Raw genomic sequence first — 22,868 nt, forward strand, 5'->3', positions numbered from 1 at the left:
AACTCCACCTCTTTTAGCACAGTACCCTCAACCCCCGGCTGTTCCCACCCGCCTCAACACCGTTGGAAGGGAGGAGAACCAATTAAGGCGGGGGGGGGGGTGGAACGAGCCGCTGTCTACCCTTAGCAGGAGGGTTGCTGATTAATTACCTCTCCTGCTGCTGCTGCTGCTGGCTGTCCAGCAGCAGACTGAAGGTGGCTGCTGCTGTGCGCAGGTATATAAAGGCTCAGAGCCTATTATGACACGCGCAGCCAGCGTTCCATTGCCACATTCCGTCTACTGCAGGCGGGATACCTGGATGGCTGAATGTCACTGAGAAGCTCACAGAGACCGCCATAAGCAACAGTTTAAAAGAATGCCACAGACTAATCAACCAAACTTTTTGGGTTGGTTTCTCTTTTATAGTCTGCAGGCATTAAATGAAAGAAGTCAGTGTTCCAGCAGAGGGAGACAACGTTTCAGAAAAGGCATTGTAGCAAACCAAAAAAGAAATTTTAAGCGCAGCAGAGTAACCAGCTCACATACCTGTTAGCTCAGGTGAGTTTAAAAGGCTGCTGTTGATAACAAGGGCATTTGCTAAATAGATGGTGTGTGTGCAACAATATACTGAAAGGTCAATTATATTGTGCAGCTTATCTCACCACCTGTAGTTATTTAGGTGAAAGCTCCAAAATGCTTGCCTAATATGTCTGTTTATCCAAAAGGAAGTATAGAGGGAGAGCTAGATAGATAGCATTGCATTACATTACATTACATGGCAATGCAATGCACAGTTGCTGAAGTTGAACCAAAATGAGCTTGTCATCTGGCTTCTGCAACTTTCAACATGAAAAATCCAATGAGGAGAAGAAAAGCAAAGCCAAAGAGTCCATCCCAAAATCCGACAAACAAGCAAAATGAACAAAAAGCATTGAATTCAATTCTTTCTGATTTTAGAAACTGCATTAAAGAAGGGGTGCACCGGTCCTGGAGATACTGCAATACCAGGTCAATGCGTGGAGTGGACAGAGCAAGCTCTTTTTCCATCTCCCTGTTCTAAAAATCCATTTAATATATGGTCCCCAGATAGGGGACGTATCAGATATTAAACTGATAAGAACAGATACTACACTTGATCTTAGCCAAAAGGCCGAGAAGCGATAACCAGAATTGGTTTCCGACTACGGTGCCACCCAAGGATTCTGAAAAGTCCATTTGTGGAGATGGCCACCTGGACTCCCGTTAAGAAGACATGCTGTCAACCTCTAGATCCCTCACATGCCTGCACTTTTCGGCTTGCTGCTGCTGCAATCCACGCGTTTTAGATCTGCATAACTCCACCTCTTTTAGCACAGTACCCTCAACCCCCGGCTGTTCCCACCCGCCTCAACACCGTTGGAAGGGAGGAGAACCAATTAAGGCGGGGGGGGGGTGGAACGAGCAGCTGTCTACCCTTAGCAGGAGGGTTGCTGATTAATTACCTCTCCTGCTGCTGCTGCTGCTGGCTGTCCAGCAGCAGACTGAAGGTGGCTGCTGCTGTGCGCAGGTATATAAAGGCTCAGAGCCTATTATGACACGCGCAGCCAGCGTTCCATTGCCACATTCCGTCTACTGCAGGCGGGATACCTGGATGGCTGAATGTCACTGAGAAGCTCACAGAGACCGCCATAAGCAACAGTTTAAAAGAATGCCACAGACTAATCAACCAAACTTTTTGGGTTGGTTTCTCTTTTATAGTCTGCAGGCATTAAATGAAAGAAGTCAGTGTTCCAGCAGAGGGAGACAACGTTTCAGAAAAGGCATTGTAGCAAACCAAAAAAGAAATTTTAAGCGCAGCAGAGTAACCAGCTCACATACCTGTTAGCTCAGGTGAGTTTAAAAGGCTGCTGTTGATAACAAGGGCATTTGCTAAATAGATGGTGTGTGTGCAACAATATACTGAAAGGTCAATTATATTGTGCAGCTTATCTCACCACCTGTAGTTATTTAGGTGAAAGCTCCAAAATGCTTGCCTAATATGTCTGTTTATCCAAAAGGAAGTATAGAGGGAGAGCTAGATAGATAGCATTGCATTACATTACATTACATGGCAATGCAATGCACAGTTGCTGAAGTTGAACCAAAATGAGCTTGTCATCTGGCTTCTGCAACTTTTAACATGAAAAATCCAATGAGGAGAAGAAAAGCAAAGCCAAAGAGTCCATCCCAAAATCCGACAAACAAGCAAAATGAACAAAAAGCATTGAATTCAATTCTTTCTGATTTTAGAAACTGCATTAAAGAAGGGGTGCACCGGTCCTGGAGATACTGCAATACCAGGTCAATGCGTGGAGTGGACAGAGCAAGCTCTTTTTCCATCTCCCTGTTCTAAAAATCCATTTAATATATGGTCCCCAGATAGGGGACGTATCAGATATTAAACTGATAAGAACAGATACTACACTTGATCTTAGCCAAAAGGCCGAGAAGCGATAACCAGAATTGGTTTCCGACTACGGTGCCACCCAAGGATTCTGAAAAGTCCATTTGTGGAGATGGCCACCTGGACTTCCGTTAAGAAGACATGCTGTCAACCTCTAGATCCCTCACATGCCTGCACTTTTCGGCTTGCTGCTGCTGCAATCCACGCGTTTTAGATCTGCATAACTCCACCTCTTTTAGCACAGTACCCTCAACCCCCGGCTGTTCCCACCCGCCTCAACACCGTTGGAAGGGAGGAGAACCAATTAAGGCGGGGGGGGGGGGGGGTGGAACGAGCAGCTGTCTACCCTTAGCAGGAGGGTTGCTGATTAATTACCTCTCCTGCTGCTGCTGCTGCTGGCTGTCCAGCAGCAGACTGAAGGTGGCTGCTGCTGTGCGCAGGTATATAAAGGCTCAGAGCCTATTATGACACGCGCAGCCAGCGTTCCATTGCCACATTCCGTCTACTGCAGGCGGGATACCTGGATGACTGAATGTCACTGAGAAGCTCACAGAGACCGCCATAAGCAACAGTTTAAAAGAATTCCACAGACTAATCAACCAAACTTTTTGGGTTGGTTTCTCTTTTATAGTCTGCAGGCATTAAATGAAAGAAGTCAGTGTTCCAGCAGAGGGAGACAACGTTTCAGAAAAGGCATTGTAGCAAACCAAAAAAGAAATTTTAAGCGCAGCAGAGTAACCAGCTCACATACCTGTTAGCTCAGGTGAGTTTAAAAGGCTGCTGTTGATAACAAGGGCATTTGCTAAATAGATGGTGTGTGTGCAACAATATACTGAAAGGTCAATTATATTGTGCAGCTTATCTCACCACCTGTAGTTATTTAGGTGAAAGCTCCAAAATGCTTGCCTAATATGTCTGTTTATCCAAAAGGAAGTATAGAGGGAGAGCTAGATAGATAGCATTGCATTACATTACATTACATGGCAATGCAATGCACAGTTGCTGAAGTTGAACCAAAATGAGCTTGTCATCTGGCTTCTGCAACTTTTAACATGAAAAATCCAATGAGGAGAAGAAAAGCAAAGCCAAAGAGTCCATCCCAAAATCCGACAAACAAGCAAAATGAACAAAAAGCATTGAATTCAATTCTTTCTGATTTTAGAAACTGCATTAAAGAAGGGGTGCACCGGTCCTGGAGATACTGCAATACCAGGTCAATGCGTGGAGTGGACAGAGCAAGCTCTTTTTCCATCTCCCTGTTCTAAAAATCCATTTAATATATGGTCCCCAGATAGGGGACGTATCAGATATTAAACTGATAAGAACAGATACTACACTTGATCTTAGCCAAAAGGCCGAGAAGCGATAACCAGAATTGGTTTCCGACTACGGTGCCACCCAAGGATTCTGAAAAGTCCATTTGTGGAGATGGCCACCTGGACTCCCGTTAAGAAGACATGCTGTCAACCTCTAGATCCCTCACATGCCTGCACTTTTCGGCTTGCTGCTGCTGCAATCCACGCGTTTTAGATCTGCATAACTCCACCTCTTTTAGCACAGTACCCTCAACCCCCGGCTGTTCCCACCCGCCTCAACACCGTTGGAAGGGAGGAGAACCAATTAAGGTGGGGGGGGGGGTGGAACGAGCAGCTGTCTACCCTTAGCAGGAGGGTTGCTGATTAATTACCTCTCCTGCTGCTGCTGCTGCTTGCTGTCCAGCAGCAGACTGAAGGTGGCTGCTGCTGTGCGCAGGTATATAAAGGCTCAGAGCCTATTATGACACGCGCAGCCAGCGTTCCATTGCCACATTCCGTCTACTGCAGGCGGGATACCTGGATGGCTGAATGTCACTGAGAAGCTCACAGAGACCGCCATAAGCAACAGTTTAAAAGAATGCCACAGACTAATCAACCAAACTTTTTGGGTTGGTTTCTCTTTTATAGTCTGCAGGCATTAAATGAAAGAAGTCAGTGTTCCAGCAGAGGGAGACAACGTTTCAGAAAAGGCATTGTAGCAAACCAAAAAAGAAATTTTAAGCGCAGCAGAGTAACCAGCTCACATACCTGTTAGCTCAGGTGAGTTTAAAAGGCTGCTGTTGATAACAAGGGCATTTGCTAAATAGATGGTGTGTGTGCAACAATATACTGAAAGGTCAATTATATTGTGCAGCTTATCTCACCACCTGTAGTTATTTAGGTGAAAGCTCCAAAATGCTTGCCTAATATGTCTGTTTATCCAAAAGGAAGTATAGAGGGAGAGCTAGATAGATAGCATTGCATTACATTACATTACATGGCAATGCAATGCACAGTTGCTGAAGTTGAACCAAAATGAGCTTGTCATCTGGCTTCTGCAACTTTTAACATGAAAAATCCAATGAGGAGAAGAAAAGCAAAGCCAAAGAGTCCATCCCAAAATCCGACAAACAAGCAAAATGAACAAAAAGCATTGAATTCAATTCTTTCTGATTTTAGAAACTGCATTAAAGAAGGGGTGCACCGGTCCTGGAGATACTGCAATACCAGGTCAATGCGTGGAGTGGACAGAGCAAGCTCTTTTTCCATCTCCCTGTTCTAAAAATCCATTTAATATATGGTCCCCAGATAGGGGACGTATCAGATATTAAACTGATAAGAACAGATACTACACTTGATCTTAGCCAAAAGGCCGAGAAGCGATAACCAGAATTGGTTTCCGACTACGGTGCCACCCAAGGATTCTGAAAAGTCCATTTGTGGAGATGGCCACCTGGACTCCCGTTAAGAAGACATGCTGTCAACCTCTAGATCCCTCACATGCCTGCACTTTTCGGCTTGCTGCTGCTGCAATCCACGCGTTTTAGATCTGCATAACTCCACCTCTTTTAGCACAGTACCCTCAACCCCCGGCTGTTCCCACCCGCCTCAACACCGTTGGAAGGGAGGAGAACCAATTAAGGCGGGGGGGGGGGGGGGTGGAACGAGCAGCTGTCTACCCTTAGCAGGAGGGTTGCTGATTAATTACCTCTCCTGCTGCTGCTGCTGGCTGTCCAGCAGCAGACTGAAGGTGGCTGCTGCTGTGCGCAGGTATATAAAGGCTCAGAGCCTATTATGACACGCGCAGCCAGCGTTCCATTGCCACATTCCGTCTACTGCAGGCGGGATACCTGGATGGCTGAATGTCACTGAGAAGCTCACAGAGACCGCCATAAGCAACAGTTTAAAAGAATGCCACAGACTAATCAACCAAACTTTTTGGGTTGGTTTCTCTTTTATAGTCTGCAGGCATTAAATGAAAGAAGTCAGTGTTCCAGCAGAGGGAGACAACGTTTCAGAAAAGGCATTGTAGCAAACCAAAAAAGAAATTTTAAGCGCAGCAGAGTAACCAGCTCACATACCTGTTAGCTCAGGTGAGTTTAAAAGGCTGCTGTTGATAACAAGGGCATTTGCTAAATAGATGGTGTGTGTGCAACAATATACTGAAAGGTCAATTATATTGTGCAGCTTATCTCACCACCTGTAGTTATTTAGGTGAAAGCTCCAAAATGCTTGCCTAATATGTCTGTTTATCCAAAAGGAAGTATAGAGGGAGAGCTAGATAGATAGCATTGCATTACATTACATTACATGGCAATGCAATGCACAGTTGCTGAAGTTGAACCAAAATGAGCTTGTCATCTGGCTTCTGCAACTTTTAACATGAAAAATCCAATGAGGAGAAGAAAAGCAAAGCCAAAGAGTCCATCCCAAAATCCGACAAACAAGCAAAATGAACAAAAAGCATTGAATTCAATTCTTTCTGATTTTAGAAACTGCATTAAAGAAGGGGTGCACCGGTCCTGGAGATACTGCAATACCAGGTCAATGCGTGGAGTGGACAGAGCAAGCTCTTTTTCCATCTCCCTGTTCTAAAAATCCATTTAATATATGGTCCCCAGATAGGGGACGTATCAGATATTAAACTGATAAGAACAGATACTACACTTGATCTTAGCCAAAAGGCCGAGAAGCGATAACCAGAATTGGTTTCCGACTACGGTGCCACCCAAGGATTCTGAAAAGTCCATTTGTGGAGATGGCCACCTGGACTCCCGTTAAGAAGACATGCTGTCAACCTCTAGATCCCTCACATGCCTGCACTTTTCGGCTTGCTGCTGCTGCAATCCACGCGTTTTAGATCTGCATAACTCCACCTCTTTTAGCACAGTACCCTCAACCCCCGGCTGTTCCCACCCGCCTCAACACCGTTGGAAGGGAGGAGAACCAATTAAGGCGGGGGGGGGGGGTGGAACGAGCAGCTGTCTACCCTTAGCAGGAGGGTTGCTGATTAATTACCTCTCCTGCTGCTGCTGCTGCTGCTGGCTGTCCAGCAGCAGACTGAAGGTGGCTGCTGCTGTGCGCAGGTATATAAAGGCTCAGAGCCTATTATAACACGCGCAGCCAGCGTTCCATTGCCACATTCCGTCTACTGCAGGCGGGATACCTCGATGGCTGAATGTCACTGAGAAGCTCACAGAGACCGCCATAAGCAACAGTTTAAAAGAATGCCACAGACTAATCAACCAAACTTTTTGGGTTGGTTTCTCTTTTATAGTCTGCAGGCATTAAATGAAAGAAGTCAGTGTTCCAGCAGAGGGAGACAACGTTTCAGAAAAGGCATTGTAGCAAACCAAAAAAGAAATTTTAAGCGCAGCAGAGTAACCAGCTCACATACCTGTTAGCTCAGGTGAGTTTAAAAGGCTGCTGTTGATAACAAGGGCATTTGCTAAATAGATGGTGTGTGTGCAACAATATACTGAAAGGTCAATTATATTGTGCAGCTTATCTCACCACCTGTAGTTATTTAGGTGAAAGCTCCAAAATGCTTGCCTAATATGTCTGTTTATCCAAAAGGAAGTATAGAGGGAGAGCTAGATAGATAGCATTGCATTACATTACATTACATGGCAATGCAATGCACAGTTGCTGAAGTTGAACCAAAATGAGCTTGTCATCTGGCTTCTGCAACTTTTAACATGAAAAATCCAATGAGGAGAAGAAAAGCAAAGCCAAAGAGTCCATCCCAAAATCCGACAAACAAGCAAAATGAACAAAAAGCATTGAATTCAATTCTTTCTGATTTTAGAAACTGCATTAAAGAAGGGGTGCACCGGTCCTGGAGATACTGCAATACCAGGTCAATGCGTGGAGTGGACAGAGCAAGCTCTTTTTCCATCTCCCTGTTCTAAAAATCCATTTAATATATGGTCCCCAGATAGGGGACGTATCAGATATTAAACTGATAAGAACAGATACTACACTTGATCTTAGCCAAAAGGCCGAGAAGCGATAACCAGAATTGGTTTCCGACTACGGTGCCACCCAAGGATTCTGAAAAGTCCATTTGTGGAGATGGCCACCTGGACTCCCGTTAAGAAGACATGCTGTCAACCTCTAGATCCCTCACATGCCTGCACTTTTCGGCTTGCTGCTGCTGCAATCCACGCGTTTTAGATCTGCATAACTCCACCTCTTTTAGCACAGTACCGTCAACCCCCGGCTGTTCCCACCCGCCTCAACACCGTTGGAAGGGAGAAGAACCAATTAAGGCGGGGGGGGGGGGTGGAACGAGCAGCTGTCTACCCTTAGCAGGAGGGTTGCTGATTAATTACCTCTCCTGCTGCTGCTGCTGCTGCTGGCTGTCCAGCAGCAGACTGAAGGTGGCTGCTGCTGTGCGCAGGTATATAAAGGCTCAGAGCCTATTATGACACGCGCAGCCAGCGTTCCATTGCCACATTCCGTCTACTGCAGGCGGGATACCTGGATGGCTGAATGTCACTGAGAAGCTCACAGAGACCGCCATAAGCAACAGTTTAAAAGAATGCCACAGACTAATCAACCAAACTTTTTGGGTTGGTTTCTCTTTTATAGTCTGCAGGCATTAAATGAAAGAAGTCAGTGTTCCAGCAGAGGGAGACAACGTTTCAGAAAAGGCATTGTAGCAAACCAAAAAAGAAATTTTAAGCGCAGCAGAGTAACCAGCTCACATACCTGTTAGCTCAGGTGAGTTTAAAAGGCTGCTGTTGATAACAAGGGCATTTGCTAAATAGATGGTGTGTGTGCAACAATATACTGAAAGGTCAATTATATTGTGCAGCTTATCTCACCACCTGTAGTTATTTAGGTGAAAGCTCCAAAATGCTTGCCTAATATGTCTGTTTATCCAAAAGGAAGTATAGAGGGAGAGCTAGATAGATAGCATTGCATTACATTACATTACATGGCAATGCAATGCACAGTTGCTGAAGTTGAACCAAAATGAGCTTGTCATCTGGCTTCTGCAACTTTTAACATGAAAAATCCAATGAGGAGAAGAAAAGCAAAGCCAAAGAGTCCATCCCAAAATCCGACAAACAAGCAAAATGAACAAAAAGCATTGAATTCAATTCTTTCTGATTTTAGAAACTGCATTAAAGAAGGGGTGCACCGGTCCTGGAGATACTGCAATACCAGGTCAATGCGTGGAGTGGACAGAGCAAGCTCTTTTTCCATCTCCCTGTTCTAAAAATCCATTTAATATATGGTCCCCAGATAGGGGACGTATCAGATATTAAACTGATAAGAACAGATACTACACTTGATCTTAGCCAAAAGGCCGAGAAGCGATAACCAGAATTGGTTTCCGACTACGGTGCCACCCAAGGATTCTGAAAAGTCCATTTGTGGAGATGGCCACCTGGACTCCCGTTAAGAAGACATGCTGTCAACCTCTAGATCCCTCACATGCCTGCACTTTTCGGCTTGCTGCTGCTGCAATCCACGCGTTTTAGATCTGCATAACTCCACCTCTTTTAGCACAGTACCCTCAACCCCCGGCTGTTCCCACCCGCCTCAACACCGTTGGAAGGGAGGAGAACCAATTAAGGCGGGGGGGGGGGGGGGGTGGAACGAGCAGCTGTCTACCCTTAGCAGGAGGGTTGCTGATTAATTACCTCTCCTGCTGCTGCTGCTGCTGGCTGTCCAGCAGCAGACTGAAGGTGGCTGCTGCTGTGCGCAGGTATATAAAGGCTCAGAGCCTATTATGACACGCGCAGCCAGCGTTCCATTGCCACATTCCGTCTACTGCAGGCGGGATACCTGGATGGCTGAATGTCACTGAGAAGCTCACAGAGACCGCCATAAGCAACAGTTTAAAAGAATGCCACAGACTAATCAACCAAACTTTTTGGGTTGGTTTCTCTTTTATAGTCTGCAGGCATTAAATGAAAGAAGTCAGTGTTCCAGCAGAGGGAGACAACGTTTCAGAAAAGGCATTGTAGCAAACCAAAAAAGAAATTTTAAGCGCAGCAGAGTAACCAGCTCACATACCTGTTAGCTCAGGTGAGTTTAAAAGGCTGCTGTTGATAACAAGGGCATTTGCTAAATAGATGGTGTGTGTGCAACAATATACTGAAAGGTCAATTATATTGTGCAGCTTATCTCACCACCTGTAGTTATTTAGGTGAAAGCTCCAAAATGCTTGCCTAATATGTCTGTTTATCCAAAAGGAAGTATAGAGGGAGAGCTAGATAGATAGCATTGCATTACATTACATTACATGGCAATGCAATGCACAGTTGCTGAAGTTGAACCAAAATGAGCTTGTCATCTGGCTTCTGCAACTTTTAACATGAAAAATCCAATGAGGAGAAGAAAAGCAAAGCCAAAGAGTCCATCCCAAAATCCGACAAACAAGCAAAATGAACAAAAAGCATTGAATTCAATTCTTTCTGATTTTAGAAACTGCATTAAAGAAGGGGTGCACCGGTCCTGGAGATACTGCAATACCAGGTCAATGCGTGGAGTGGACAGAGCAAGCTCTTTTTCCATCTCCCTGTTCTAAAAATCCATTTAATATATGGTCCCCAGATAGGGGACGTATCAGATATTAAACTGATAAGAACAGATACTACACTTGATCTTAGCCAAAAGGCCGAGAAGCGATAACCAGAATTGGTTTCCGACTACGGTGCCACCCAAGGATTCTGAAAAGTCCATTTGTGGAGATGGCCACCTGGACTCCCGTTAAGAAGACATGCTGTCAACCTCTAGATCCCTCACATGCCTGCACTTTTCGGCTTGCTGCTGCTGCAATCCACGCGTTTTAGATCTGCATAACTCCACCTCTTTTAGCACAGTACCCTCAACCCCCGGCTGTTCCCACCCGCCTCAACACCGTTGGAAGGGAGGAGAACCAATTAAGGCGGGGGGGGGGGGTGGAACGAGCAGCTGTCTACCCTTAGCAGGAGGGTTGCTGATTAATTACCTCTCCTGCTGCTGCTGCTGCTGCTGGCTGTCCAGCAGCAGACTGAAGGTGGCTGCTGCTGTGCGCAGGTATATAAAGGCTCAGAGCCTATTATGACACGCGCAGCCAGCGTTCCATTGCCACATTCCGTCTACTGCAGGCGGGATACCTGGATGGCTGAATGTCACTGAGAAGCTCACAGAGACCGCCATAAGCAACAGTTTAAAAGAATGCCACAGACTAATCAACCAAACTTTTTGGGTTGGTTTCTCTTTTATAGTCTGCAGGCATTAAATGAAAGAAGTCAGTGTTCCAGCAGAGGGAGACAACGTTTCAGAAAAGGCATTGTAGCAAACCAAAAAAGAAATTTTAAGCGCAGCAGAGTAACCAGCTCACATACCTGTTAGCTCAGGTGAGTTTAAAAGGCTGCTGTTGATAACAAGGGCATTTGCTAAATAGATGGTGTGTGTGCAACAATATACTGAAAGGTCAATTATATTGTGCAGCTTATCTCACCACCTGTAGTTATTTAGGTGAAAGCTCCAAAATGCTTGCCTAATATGTCTGTTTATCCAAAAGGAAGTATAGAGGGAGAGCTAGATAGATAGCATTGCATTACATTACATTACATGGCAATGCAATGCACAGTTGCTGAAGTTGAACCAAAATGAGCTTGTCATCTGGCTTCTGCAACTTTTAACATGAAAAATCCAATGAGGAGAAGAAAAGCAAAGCCAAAGAGTCCATCCCAAAATCCGACAAACAAGCAAAATGAACAAAAAGCATTGAATTCAATTCTTTCTGATTTTAGAAACTGCATTAAAGAAGGGGTGCACCGGTCCTGGAGATACTGCAATACCAGGTCAATGCGTGGAGTGGACAGAGCAAGCTCTTTTTCCATCTCCCTGTTCTAAAAATCCATTTAATATATGGTCCCCAGATAGGGGACGTATCAGATATTAAACTGATAAGAACAGATACTACACTTGATCTTAGCCAAAAGGCCGAGAAGCGATAACCAGAATTGGTTTCCGACTACGGTGCCACCCAAGGATTCTGAAAAGTCCATTTGTGGAGATGGCCACCTGGACACCCGTTAAGAAGACATGCTGTCAACCTCTAGATCCCTCACATGCCTGCACTTTTCGGCTTGCTGCTGCTGCAATCCACGCGTTTTAGATCTGCATAACTCCACCTCTTTTAGCACAGTACCCTCAACCCCCGGCTGTTCCCACCCGCCTCAACACCGTTGGAAGGGAGGAGAACCAATTAAGGCGGGGGGGGGGGTGGAACGAGCAGCTGTCTACCCTTAGCAGGAGGGTTGCTGATTAATTACCTCTTCTGCTGCTGCTGCTGCTGCTGGCTGTCCAGCAGCAGACTGAAGGTGGCTGCTGCTGTGCGCAGGTATATAAAGGCTCAGAGCCTATTATGACACGCGCAGCCAGCGTTCCATTGCCACATTCCGTCTACTGCAGGCGGGATACCTGGATGGCTGAATGTCACTGAGAAGCTCACAGAGACCGCCATAAGCAACAGTTTAAAAGAATGCCACAGACTAATCAACCAAACTTTTTGGGTTGGTTTCTCTTTTATAGTCTGCAGGCATTAAATGAAAGAAGTCAGTGTTCCAGCAGAGGGAGACAACGTTTCAGAAAAGGCATTGTAGCAAACCAAAAAAGAAATTTTAAGCGCAGCAGAGTAACCAGCTCACATACCTGTTAGCTCAGGTGAGTTTAAAAGGCTGCTGTTGATAACAAGGGCATTTGCTAAATAGATGGTGTGTGTGCAACAATATACTGAAAGGTCAATTATATTGTGCAGCTTATCTCACCACCTGTAGTTATTTAGGTGAAAGCTCCAAAATGCTTGCCTAATATGTCTGTTTATCCAAAAGGAAGTATAGAGGGAGAGCTAGATAGATAGCATTGCATTACATTACATTACATGGCAATGCAATGCACAGTTGCTGAAGTTGAACCAAAATGAGCTTGTCATCTGGCTTCTGCAACTTTTAACATGAAAAATCCAATGAGGAGAAGAAAAGCAAAGCCAAAGAGTCCATCCCAAAATCCGACAAACAAGCAAAATGAACAAAAAGCATTGAATTCAATTCTTTCTGATTTTAGAAACTGCATTAAAGAAGGGGTGCACCGGTCCTGGAGATACTGCAATACCAGGTCAATGCGTGGAGTGGACAGAGCAAGCTCTTTTTCCATCTCCCTGTTCTAAAAATCCATTTAATATATGGTCCCCAGATAGGGGACGTATCAGATATTAAACTGATAAGAACAGATACTACACTTGATCTTAGCCAAAAGGCCGAGAAGCGATAACCAGAATTGGTTTCCGACTACGGTGCCACCCAAGGATTCTGAAAAGTCCATTTGTGGAGATGGCCACCTGGACTCCCGTTAAGAAGACATGCTGTCAACCTCTAGATCCCTCACATGCCTGCACTTTTCGGCTTGCTGCTGCTGCAATCCACGCGTTTTAGATCTGCATAACTCCACCTCTTTTAGCACAGTACCCTCAACCCCCGGCTGTTCCCACCCGCCTCAACACCGTTGGAAGGGAGGAGAACCAATTAAGGCGGGGGGGGGGGGGGTGGAACGAGCAGCTGTCTACCCTTAGCAGGAGGGTTGCTGATTAATTACCTCTCCTGCTGCTGCTGCTGCTGGCTGTCCAGCAGCAGACTGAAGGTGGCTGCTGCTGTGCGCAGGTATATAAAGGCTCAGAGCCTATTATGACACGCGCAGCCAGCGTTCCATTGCCACATTCCGTCTACTGCAGGCGGGATACCTGGATGGCTGAATGTCACTGAGAAGCTCACAGAGACCGCCATAAGCAACAGTTTAAAAGAATGCCACAGACTAATCAACCAAACTTTTTGGGTTGGTTTCTCTTTTATAGTCTGCAGGCATTAAATGAAAGAAGTCAGTGTTCCAGCAGAGGGAGACAACGTTTCAGAAAAGGCATTGTAGCAAACCAAAAAAGAAATTTTAAGCGCAGCAGAGTAACCAGCTCACATACCTGTTAGCTCAGGTGAGTTTAAAAGGCTGCTGTTGATAACAAGGGCATTTGCTAAATAGATGGTGTGTGTGCAACAATATACTGAAAGGTCAATTATATTGTGCAGCTTATCTCACCACCTGTAGTTATTTAGGTGAAAGCTCCAAAATGCTTGCCTAATATGTCTGTTTATCCAAAAGGAAGTATAGAGGGAGAGCTAGATAGATAGCATTGCATTACATTACATTACATGGCAATGCAATGCACAGTTGCTGAAGTTGAACCAAAATGAGCTTGTCATCTGGCTTCTGCAACTTTTAACATGAAAAATCCAATGAGGAGAAGAAAAGCAAAGCCAAAGAGTCCATCCCAAAATCCGACAAACAAGCAAAATGAACAAAAAGCATTGAATTCAATTCTTTCTGATTTTAGAAACTGCATTAAAGAAGGGGTGCACCGGTCCTGGAGATACTGCAATACCAGGTCAATGCGTGGAGTGGACAGAGCAAGCTCTTTTTCCATCTCCCTGTTCTAAAAATCCATTTAATATATGGTCCCCAGATAGGGGACGTATCAGATATTAAACTGATAAGAACAGATACTACACTTGATCTTAGCCAAAAGGCCGAGAAGCGATAACCAGAATTGGTTTCCGACTACGGTGTCACCCAAGGATTCTGAAAAGTCCATTTGTGGAGATGGCCACCTGGACTCCCGTTAAGAAGACATGCTGTCAACCTCTAGATCCCTCACATGCCTGCACTTTTCGGCTTGCTGCTGCTGCAATCCACGCGTTTTAGATCTGCATAACTCCACCTCTTTTAGCACAGTACCCTCAACCCCCGGCTGTTCCCACCCGCCTCAACACCGTTGGAAGGGAGGAGAACCAATTAAGGCGGGGGGGGGGGTGGAACGAGCAGCTGTCTACCCTTAGCAGGAGGGTTGCTGATTAATTACCTCTCCTGCTGCTGCTGCTGCTGCTGGCTGTCCAGCAGCAGACTGAAGGTGGCTGCTGCTGTGCGCAGGTATATAAAGGCTCAGAGCCTATTATGACACGCGCAGCCAGCGTTCCATTGCCACATTCCGTCTACTGCAGGCGGGATACCTGGATGGCTGAATGTCACTGAGAAGCTCACAGAGACCGCCATAAGCAACAGTTTAAAAGAATGCCACAGACTAATCAACCAAACTTTTTGGGTTGGTTTCTCTTTTATAGTCTGCAGGCATTAAATGAAAGAAGTCAGTGTTCCAGCAGAGGGAGACAACGTTTCAGAAAAGGCATTGTAGCAAACCAAAAAAGAAATTTTAAGCGCAGCAGAGTAACCAGCTCACATACCTGTTAGCTCAGGTGAGTTTAAAAGGCTGCTGTTGATAACAAGGGCATTTGCTAAATAGATGGTGTGTGTGCAACAATATACTGAAAGGTCAATTATATTGTGCAGCTTATCTCACCACCTGTAGTTATTTAGGTGAAAGCTCCAAAATGCTTGCCTAATATGTCTGTTTATCCAAAAGGAAGTATAGAGGGAGAGCTAGATAGATAGCATTGCATTACATTACATTACATGGCAATGCAATGCACAGTTGCTGAAGTTGAACCAAAATGAGCTTGTCATCTGGCTTCTGCAACTTTTAACATGAAAAATCCAATGAGGAGAAGAAAAGCAAAGCCAAAGAGTCCATCCCAAAATCCGACAAACAAGCAAAATGAACAAAAAGCATTGAATTCAATTCTTTCTGATTTTAGAAACTGCATTAAAGAAGGGGTGCACCGGTCCTGGAGATACTGCAATACCAGGTCAATGCGTGGAGTGGACAGAGCAAGCTCTTTTTCCATCTCCCTGTTCTAAAAATCCATTTAATATATGGTCCCCAGATAGGGGACGTATCAGATATTAAACTGATAAGAACAGATACTACACTTGATCTTAGCCAAAAGGCCGAGAAGCGATAACCAGAATTGGTTTCCGACTACGGTGCCACCCAAGGATTCTGAAAAGTCCATTTGTGGAGATGGCCACCTGGACACCCGTTAAGAAGACATGCTGTCAACCTCTAGATCCCTCACATGCCTGCACTTTTCGGCTTGCTGCTGCTGCAATCCACGCGTTTTAGATCTGCATAACTCCACCTCTTTTAGCACAGTACCCTCAACCCCCGGCTGTTCCCACCCGCCTCAACACCGTTGGAAGGGAGGAGAACCAATTAAGGCGGGGGGGGGGGGTGGAACGAGCAGCTGTCTACCCTTAGCAGGAGGGTTGCTGATTAATTACCTCTCCTGCTGCTGCTGCTGCTGCTGGCTGTCCAGCAGCAGACTGAAGGTGGCTGCTGCTGTGCGCAGGTATATAAAGGCTCAGAGCCTATTATGACACGCGCAGCCAGCGTTCCATTGCCACATTCCGTCTACTGCAGGCGGGATACCTGGATGGCTGAATGTCACTGAGAAGCTCACAGAGACCGCCATAAGCAACAGTTTAAAAGAATGCCACAGACTAATCAACCAAACTTTTTGGGTTGGTTTCTCTTTTATAGTCTGCAGGCATTAAATGAAAGAAGTCAGTGTTCCAGCAGAGGGAGACAACGTTTCAGAAAAGGCATTGTAGCAAACCAAAAAAGAAATTTTAAGCGCAGCAGAGTAACCAGCTCACATACCTGTTAGCTCAGGTGAGTTTAAAAGGCTGCTGTTGATAACAAGGGCATTTGCTAAATAGATGGTGTGTGTGCAACAATATACTGAAAGGTCAATTATATTGTGCAGCTTATCTCACCACCTGTAGTTATTTAGGTGAAAGCTCCAAAATGCTTGCCTAATATGTCTGTTTATCCAAAAGGAAGTATAGAGGGAGAGCTAGATAGATAGCATTGCATTACATTACATTACATGGCAATGCAATGCACAGTTGCTGAAGTTGAACCAAAATGAGCTTGTCATCTGGCTTCTGCAACTTTTAACATGAAAAATCCAATGAGGAGAAGAAAAGCAAAGCCAAAGAGTCCATCCCAAAATCCGACAAACAAGCAAAATGAACAAAAAGCATTGAATTCAATTCTTTCTGATTTTAGAAACTGCATTAAAGAAGGGGTGCACCGGTCCTGGAGATACTGCAATACCAGGTCAATGCGTGGAGTGGACAGAGCAAGCTCTTTTTCCATCTCCCTGTTCTAAAAATCCATTTAATATATGGTCCCCAGATAGGGGACGTATCAGATATTAAACTGATAAGAACAGATACTACACTTGATCTTAGCCAAAAGGCCGAGAAGCGATAACCAGAATTGGTTTCCGACTACGGTGCCACCCAAGGATTCTGAAAAGTCCATTTGTGGAGATGGCCACCTGGACTCCCGTTAAGAAGACATGCTGTCAACCTCTAGATCCCTCACATGCCTGCACTTTTCGGCTTGCTGCTGCAATCCACGCGTTTTAGATCTGCATAACTCCACCTCTTTTAGCACAGTACCCTCAACCCCCGGCTGTTCCCACCCGCCTCAACACCGTTGGAAGGGAGGAGAACCAATTAAGGCGGGGGGGGGGGGGTGGAACGAGCAGCTGTCTACCCTTAGCAGGAGGGTTGCTGATTAATTACCTCTCCTGCTGCTGCTGCTGCTGCTGGCTGTCCAGCAGCAGACTGAAGGTGGCTGCTGCTGTGCGCAGGTATATAAAGGCTCAGAGCCTATTATGACACGCGCAGCCAGCGTTCCATTGCCACATTCCGTCTACTGCAGGCGGGATACCTGGATGGCTGAATGTCACTGAGAAGCTCACAGAGACCGCCATAAGCAACAGTTTAAAAGAATGCCACAGACTAATCAACCAAACTTTTTGGGTTGGTTTCTCTTTTATAGTCTGCAGGCATTAAATGAAAGAAGTCAGTGTTCCAGCAGAGGGAGACAACGTTTCAGAAAAGGCATTGTAGCAAACCAAAAAAGAAATTTTAAGCGCAGCAGAGTAACCAGCTCACATACCTGTTAGCTCAGGTGAGTTTAAAAGGCTGCTGTTGATAACAAGGGCATTTGCTAAATAGATGGTGTGTGTGCAACAATATACTGAAAGGTCAATTATATTGTGCAGCTTATCTCACCACCTGTAGTTATTTAGGTGAAAGCTCCAAAATGCTTGCCTAATATGTCTGTTTATCCAAAAGGAAGTATAGAGGGAGAGCTAGATAGATAGCATTGCATTACATTACATTACATGGCAATGCAATGCACAGTTGCTGAAGTTGAACCAAAATGAGCTTGTCATCTGGCTTCTGCAACTTTTAACATGAAAAATCCAATGAGGAGAAGAAAAGCAAAGCCAAAGAGTCCATCCCAAAATCCGACAAACAAGCAAAATGAACAAAAAGCATTGAATTCAATTCTTTCTGATTTTAGAAACTGCATTAAAGAAGGGGTGCACCGGTCCTGGAGATACTGCAATACCAGGTCAATGCGTGGAGTGGACAGAGCAAGCTCTTTTTCCATCTCCCTGTTCTAAAAATCCATTTAATATATGGTCCCCAGATAGGGGACGTATCAGATATTAAACTGATAAGAACAGATACTACACTTGATCTTAGCCAAAAGGCCGAGAAGCGATAACCAGAATTGGTTTCCGACTACGGTGCCACCCAAGGATTCTGAAAAGTCCATTTGTGGAGATGGCCACCTGGACTCCCGTTAAGAAGACATGCTGTCAACCTCTAGATCCCTCACATGCCTGCACTTTTCGGCTTGCTGCTGCTGCAATCCACGCGTTTTAGATCTGCATAACTCCACCTCTTTTAGCACAGTACCCTCAACCCCCGGCTGTTCCCACCCGCCTCAACACCGTTGGAAGGGAGGAGAACCAATTAAGGCGGGGGGGGGGGGGGGTGGAACGAGCAGCTGTCTACCCTTAGCAGGAGGGTTGCTGATTAATTACCTCTACTGCTGCTGCTGCTGCTGGCTGTCCAGCAGCAGACTGAAGGTGGCTGCTGCTGTGCGCAGGTATATAAAGGCTCAGAGCCTATTATGACACGCGCAGCCAGCGTTCCATTGCCACATTCCGTCTACTGCAGGCGGGATACCTGGATGGCTGAATGTCACTGAGAAGCTCACAGAGACCGCCATAAGCAACAGTTTAAAAGAATGCCACAGACTAATCAACCAAACTTTTTGGGTTGGTTTCTCTTTTATAGTCTGCAGGCATTAAATGAAAGAAGTCAGTGTTCCAGCAGAGGGAGACAACGTTTCAGAAAAGGCATTGTAGCAAACCAAAAAAGAAATTTTAAGCGCAGCAGAGTAACCAGCTCACATACCTGTTAGCTCAGGTGAGTTTAAAAGGCTGCTGTTGATAACAAGGGCATTTGCTAAATAGATGGTGTGTGTGCAACAATATACTGAAAGGTCAATTATATTGTGCAGCTTATCTCACCACCTGTAGTTATTTAGGTGAAAGCTCCAAAATGCTTGCCTAATATGTCTGTTTATCCAAAAGGAAGTATAGAGGGAGAGCTAGATAGATAGCATTGCATTACATTACATTACATGGCAATGCAATGCACAGTTGCTGAAGTTGAACCAAAATGAGCTTGTCATCTGGCTTCTGCAACTTTTAACATGAAAAATCCAATGAGGAGAAGAAAAGCAAAGCCAAAGAGTCCATCCCAAAATCCGACAAACAAGCAAAATGAACAAAAAGCATTGAATTCAATTCTTTCTGATTTTAGAAACTGCATTAAAGAAGGGGTGCACCGGTCCTGGAGATACTGCAATACCAGGTCAATGCGTGGAGTGGACAGAGCAAGCTCTTTTTCCATCTCCCTGTTCTAAAAATCCATTTAATATATGGTCCCCAGATAGGGGACGTATCAGATATTAAACTGATAAGAACAGATACTACACTTGATCTTAGCCAAAAGGCCGAGAAGCGATAACCAGAATTGGTTTCCGACTACGGTGCCACCCAAGGATTCTGAAAAGTCCATTTGTGGAGATGGCCACCTGGACTCCCGTTAAGAAGACATGCTGTCAACCTCTAGATCCCTCACATGCCTGCACTTTTCGGCTTGCTGCTGCTGCAATCCACGCGTTTTAGATCTGCATAACTCCACCTCTTTTAGCACAGTACCCTCAACCCCCGGCTGTTCCCACCCGCCTCAACACCGTTGGAAGGGAGGAGCACCAATTAAGGCGGGGGGGGGTGTAACGAGCAGCTGTCTACCCTTAGCAGGAGGGTTGCTGATTAATTACCTCTCCTGCTGCTGCTGCTGCTGGCTGTCCAGCAGCAGACTGAAGGTGGCTGCTGCTGTGCGCAGGTATATAAAGGCTCAGAGCCTATTATGACACGCGCAGCCAGCGTTCCATTGCCACATTCCGTCTACTGCAGGCGGGATACCTGGATGGCTGAATGTCACTGAGAAGCTCACAGAGACCGCCATAAGCAACAGTTTAAAAGAATGCCACAGACTAATCAACCAAACTTTTTGGGTTGGTTTCTCTTTTATAGTCTGCAGGCATTAAATGAAAGAAGTCAGTGTTCCAGCAGAGGGAGACAACGTTTCAGAAAAGGCATTGTAGCAAACCAAAAAAGAAATTTTAAGCGCAGCAGAGTAACCAGCTCACATACCTGTTAGCTCAGGTGAGTTTAAAAGGCTGCTGTTGATAACAAGGGCATTTGCTAAATAGATGGTGTGTGTGCAACAATATACTGAAAGGTCAATTATATTGTGCAGCTTATCTCACCACCTGTAGTTATTTAGGTGAAAGCTCCAAAATGCTTGCCTAATATGTCTGTTTATCCAAAAGGAAGTATAGAGGGAGAGCTAGATAGATAGCATTGCATTACATTACATTACATGGCAATGCAATGCACAGTTGCTGAAGTTGAACCAAAATGAGCTTGTCATCTGGCTTCTGCAACTTTTAACATGAAAAATCCAATGAGGAGAAGAAAAGCAAAGCCAAAGAGTCCATCCCAAAATCCGACAAACAAGCAAAATGAACAAAAAGCATTGAATTCAATTCTTTCTGATTTTAGAAACTGCATTAAAGAAGGGGTGCACCGGTCCTGGAGATACTGCAATACCAGGTCAATGCGTGGAGTGGACAGAGCAAGCTCTTTTTCCATCTCCCTGTTCTAAAAATCCATTTAATATATGGTCCCCTGATAGGGGACGTATCAGATATTAAACTGATAAGAACAGATACTACACTTGATCTTAGCCAAAAGGCCGAGAAGCGATAACCAGAATTGGTTTCCGACTACGGTGCCACCCAAGGATTCTGAAAAGTCCATTTGTGGAGATGGCCACCTGGACTCCCGTTAAGAAGACATGCTGTCAACCTCTAGATCCCTCACATGCCTGCACTTTTCGGCTTGCTGCTGCTGCAATCCACGCGTTTTAGATCTGCATAACTCCACCTCTTTTAGCACAGTACCCTCAACCCCCGGCTGTTCCCATCCGCCTCAACACCGTTGGAAGGGAGGAGAACCAATTAAGGCGGGGGGGGGGGGGGGTGGAACGAGCAGCTGTCTACCCTTAGCAGGAGGGTTGCTGATTAATTACCTCTCCTGCTGCTGCTGCTGCTGGCTGTCCAGCAGCAGACTGAAGGTGGCTGCTGCTGTGCGCAGGTATATAAAGGCTCAGAGCCTATTATGACACGCGCAGCCAGCGTTCCATTGCCACATTCCGTCTACTGCAGGCGGGATACCTGGATGGCTGAATGTCACTGAGAAGCTCACAGAGACCGCCATAAGCAACAGTTTAAAAGAATGCCACAGACTAATCAACCAAACTTTTTGGGTTGGTTTCTCTTTTATAGTCTGCAGGCATTAAATGAAAGAAGTCAGTGTTCCAGCAGAGGGAGACAACGTTTCAGAAAAGGCATTGTAGCAAACCAAAAAAGAAATTTTAAGCGCAGCAGAGTAACCAGCTCACATACCTGTTAGCTCAGGTGAGTTTAAAAGGCTGCTGTTGATAACAAGGGCATTTACTAAATAGATGGTGTGTGTGCAACAATATACTGAAAGGTCAATTATATTGTGCAGCTTATCTCACCACCTGTAGTTATTTAGGTGAAAGCTCCAAAATGCTTGCCTAATATGTCTGTTTATCCAAAAGGAAGTATAGAGGGAGAGCTAGATAGATAGCATTGCATTACATTACATTACATGGCAATGCAATGCACAGTTGCTGAAGTTGAACCAAAATGAGCTTGTCATCTGGCTTCTGCAACTTTTAACATGAAAAATCCAATGAGGAGAAGAAAAGCAAAGCCAAAGAGTCCATCCCAAAATCCGACAAACAAGCAAAATGAACAAAAAGCATTGAATTCAATTCTTTCTGATGTTAGAAACTGCATTAAAGAAGGGGTGCACCGGTCCTGGAGATACTGCAATACCAGGTCAATGCGTGGAGTGGACAGAGCAAGCTCTTTTTCCATCTCCCTGTTCTAAAAATCCATTTAATATATGGTCCCCAGATAGGGGACGTATCAGATATTAAACTGATAAAAACAGATACTACACTTGATCTTAGCCAAAAGGCCGAGAAGCGATAACCAGAATTGGTTTCCGACTACGGTGCCACCCAAGGATTCTGAAAAGTCCATTTGTGGAGATGGCCACCTGGACTCCCGTTAAGAAGACATGCTGTCAACCTCTAGATCCCTCACATGCCTGCACTTTTCGGCTTGCTGCTGCTGCAATCCACGCGTTTTAGATCTGCATAACTCCACCTCTTTTAGCACAGTACCCTCAACCCCCGGCTGTTCCCACCCGCCTCAACACCGTTGGAAGGGAGGAGAACCAATTAAGGTGGGGGGGGGGGTGGAACGAGCAGCTGTCTACCCTTAGCAGGAGGGTTGCTGATTAATTACCTCTCCTGCTGCTGCTGCTGGCTGTCCAGCAGCAGACTGAAGGTGGCTGCTGCTGTGCGCAGGTATATAAAGGCTCAGAGCCTATTATGACACGCGCAGCCAGCGTTCCATTGCCACATTCCGTCTACTGCAGGCGGGATACCTGGATGGCTGAATGTCACTGAGAAGCTCACAGAGACCGCCATAAGCAACAGTTTAAAAGAATGCCACAGACTAATCAACCAAACTTTTTGGGTTGGTTTCTCTTTTATAGTCTGCAGGCATTAAATGAAAGAAGTCAGTGTTCCAGCAGAGGGAGACAACGTTTCAGAAAAGGCATTGTAGCAAACCAAAAAAGAAATTTTAAGCGCAGCAGAGTAACCAGCTCACATAC

At 45.3% G+C, this 22,868-nt stretch overlaps 17 non-coding genes across 17 annotated transcripts; all 17 read right to left on the reverse strand.

Annotated features, from left to right (window-relative positions):
* Positions 1-950: 950 nt before the first annotated feature.
* On the reverse strand, positions 951-1,141 carry LOC141210939 (U2 spliceosomal RNA). The gene has a single exon (XR_012280930.1). It is a non-coding gene; the product is annotated as a U2 spliceosomal RNA (small nuclear RNA).
* Positions 1,142-2,261: 1,120 nt separating this feature from the next.
* LOC141210941 (U2 spliceosomal RNA) lies at positions 2,262-2,452 on the reverse strand. The gene has a single exon (XR_012280931.1). It is a non-coding gene; the product is annotated as a U2 spliceosomal RNA (small nuclear RNA).
* A 1,125-nt stretch (positions 2,453-3,577) lies between these two features.
* Positions 3,578-3,768, reverse strand: LOC141210942 (U2 spliceosomal RNA). The gene has a single exon (XR_012280932.1). It is a non-coding gene; the product is annotated as a U2 spliceosomal RNA (small nuclear RNA).
* A 1,121-nt stretch (positions 3,769-4,889) lies between these two features.
* Positions 4,890-5,080, reverse strand: LOC141210944 (U2 spliceosomal RNA). The gene has a single exon (XR_012280934.1). It is a non-coding gene; the product is annotated as a U2 spliceosomal RNA (small nuclear RNA).
* Positions 5,081-6,202: 1,122 nt separating this feature from the next.
* LOC141210945 (U2 spliceosomal RNA) lies at positions 6,203-6,393 on the reverse strand. The gene has a single exon (XR_012280935.1). It is a non-coding gene; the product is annotated as a U2 spliceosomal RNA (small nuclear RNA).
* A 1,125-nt stretch (positions 6,394-7,518) lies between these two features.
* Positions 7,519-7,709, reverse strand: LOC141210946 (U2 spliceosomal RNA). Its single transcript, XR_012280936.1, has one exon. It is a non-coding gene; the product is annotated as a U2 spliceosomal RNA (small nuclear RNA).
* A 1,125-nt stretch (positions 7,710-8,834) lies between these two features.
* Positions 8,835-9,025, reverse strand: LOC141210947 (U2 spliceosomal RNA). Its single transcript, XR_012280937.1, has one exon. It is a non-coding gene; the product is annotated as a U2 spliceosomal RNA (small nuclear RNA).
* A 1,126-nt stretch (positions 9,026-10,151) lies between these two features.
* Positions 10,152-10,342, reverse strand: LOC141210948 (U2 spliceosomal RNA). The gene has a single exon (XR_012280938.1). It is a non-coding gene; the product is annotated as a U2 spliceosomal RNA (small nuclear RNA).
* Positions 10,343-11,467: 1,125 nt separating this feature from the next.
* LOC141210949 (U2 spliceosomal RNA) lies at positions 11,468-11,658 on the reverse strand. The gene has a single exon (XR_012280939.1). It is a non-coding gene; the product is annotated as a U2 spliceosomal RNA (small nuclear RNA).
* A 1,124-nt stretch (positions 11,659-12,782) lies between these two features.
* Positions 12,783-12,973, reverse strand: LOC141210950 (U2 spliceosomal RNA). Its single transcript, XR_012280940.1, has one exon. It is a non-coding gene; the product is annotated as a U2 spliceosomal RNA (small nuclear RNA).
* A 1,124-nt stretch (positions 12,974-14,097) lies between these two features.
* Positions 14,098-14,288, reverse strand: LOC141210951 (U2 spliceosomal RNA). The gene has a single exon (XR_012280941.1). It is a non-coding gene; the product is annotated as a U2 spliceosomal RNA (small nuclear RNA).
* Positions 14,289-15,412: 1,124 nt separating this feature from the next.
* LOC141210952 (U2 spliceosomal RNA) lies at positions 15,413-15,603 on the reverse strand. Its single transcript, XR_012280942.1, has one exon. It is a non-coding gene; the product is annotated as a U2 spliceosomal RNA (small nuclear RNA).
* A 1,125-nt stretch (positions 15,604-16,728) lies between these two features.
* On the reverse strand, positions 16,729-16,919 carry LOC141210953 (U2 spliceosomal RNA). The gene has a single exon (XR_012280943.1). It is a non-coding gene; the product is annotated as a U2 spliceosomal RNA (small nuclear RNA).
* Positions 16,920-18,042: 1,123 nt separating this feature from the next.
* LOC141210955 (U2 spliceosomal RNA) lies at positions 18,043-18,233 on the reverse strand. The gene has a single exon (XR_012280945.1). It is a non-coding gene; the product is annotated as a U2 spliceosomal RNA (small nuclear RNA).
* Positions 18,234-19,358: 1,125 nt separating this feature from the next.
* Positions 19,359-19,549, reverse strand: LOC141210956 (U2 spliceosomal RNA). Its single transcript, XR_012280946.1, has one exon. It is a non-coding gene; the product is annotated as a U2 spliceosomal RNA (small nuclear RNA).
* Positions 19,550-20,668: 1,119 nt separating this feature from the next.
* LOC141209104 (U2 spliceosomal RNA) lies at positions 20,669-20,859 on the reverse strand. The gene has a single exon (XR_012279309.1). It is a non-coding gene; the product is annotated as a U2 spliceosomal RNA (small nuclear RNA).
* Positions 20,860-21,984: 1,125 nt separating this feature from the next.
* LOC141210223 (U2 spliceosomal RNA) lies at positions 21,985-22,175 on the reverse strand. Its single transcript, XR_012280397.1, has one exon. It is a non-coding gene; the product is annotated as a U2 spliceosomal RNA (small nuclear RNA).
* Positions 22,176-22,868: the final 693 nt, after the last annotated feature.

Source organism: Phyllobates terribilis, unplaced genomic scaffold (genome assembly GCF_046119375.1).
Source record: "Phyllobates terribilis strain yellow unplaced genomic scaffold, ASM4611937v1 Scaffold_169__1_contigs__length_4117513, whole genome shotgun sequence".
Classification (NCBI taxonomy): Eukaryota; Metazoa; Chordata; class Amphibia; order Anura; family Dendrobatidae; genus Phyllobates; species Phyllobates terribilis.